Raw genomic sequence first — 863 nt, forward strand, 5'->3', positions numbered from 1 at the left:
GCTCCTGCCCCCGCCCCCCCCCGCCCTCAGGCTCCGCCTCCAGGTCATGGCCCCGCCTCCTCTCAGCCTCAAGCTCCGCCTCCAAGGCTTGGCCCCGCCTCCTCTCAGCCTCAAGCTCCGCCTCCAGGGCTTGGCCCCGCCTCCTCTCAGCCTCAAGCTCCGCCTCCAGGGTCCTGGCAGAGAGGCCCCAGGTGTCCAGGCTCTGGGGGTTACTGGGAGGTTTAGTGGGAGCACTGGGGAGGGGGGTTAGTAGGGGGTTACTGGGGGATTACAGAGAGCATGGGGGGTTACTGGGTGCACTGGGAGGGTTTGTGGGGATTACTGGGAACACTGGGAGATTACTGGGAGGGCTAATGGCAGCACTGGGGTGCACTGGGAGTTAACTGGGAACACTGGAGAGGAAATCTGGGGGATTACAGGGAGCGCTGGGGGGTTACTGGAATCACTGGGACAGTTCTTAGGAGGTTACTGGGAGCACTGGGCAGCTACTGGGAACACGAGAGCACAGTCGGAGTAATTAGGGAGGGCCTGGGGTGCAACTGGGTGCACTGGGAGGGCGACTGGGAAGGCTGCTGGGAGGATCACAAGGAGCACTGGAGGGGATGGGGGGGTAACTGGGAGCACTGGGGGTTACTGGGCAGCTACCGGGAATACAAGAGCACAGTAGCAGTGATTAGGGTGCAACTGGGTGCACTGGGGGGCTACTGGGAGGATCACAAGGAGCACTGGGGGTGGGGGAAGGTAACTGGGAGGTTACTGGGAGCCCTTACCTGATGCTGGGGCCAGGGGGGCGCAGCACAAAGTGCGATGGGGGGACAAGGCCCCGCAGCCCTGGGGGGGACAGGGGGGACCCAAGCATTGGG

At 63.7% G+C, this 863-nt stretch overlaps 1 long non-coding RNA gene across 1 annotated transcript in view; it reads right to left on the reverse strand.

The window, feature by feature from the left end:
- Positions 1-863, reverse strand: part of LOC118451671 — a 10,077-nt gene that overhangs the window by 3,636 nt on the left and 5,578 nt on the right. The window lies entirely within an intron of this gene.

This window comes from Egretta garzetta, unplaced genomic scaffold (genome assembly GCF_000687185.1).
Source record: "Egretta garzetta isolate BGI_Z169 unplaced genomic scaffold, ASM68718v1 scaffold431, whole genome shotgun sequence".
Lineage (NCBI taxonomy): Eukaryota > Metazoa > Chordata > Aves > Pelecaniformes > Ardeidae > Egretta > Egretta garzetta.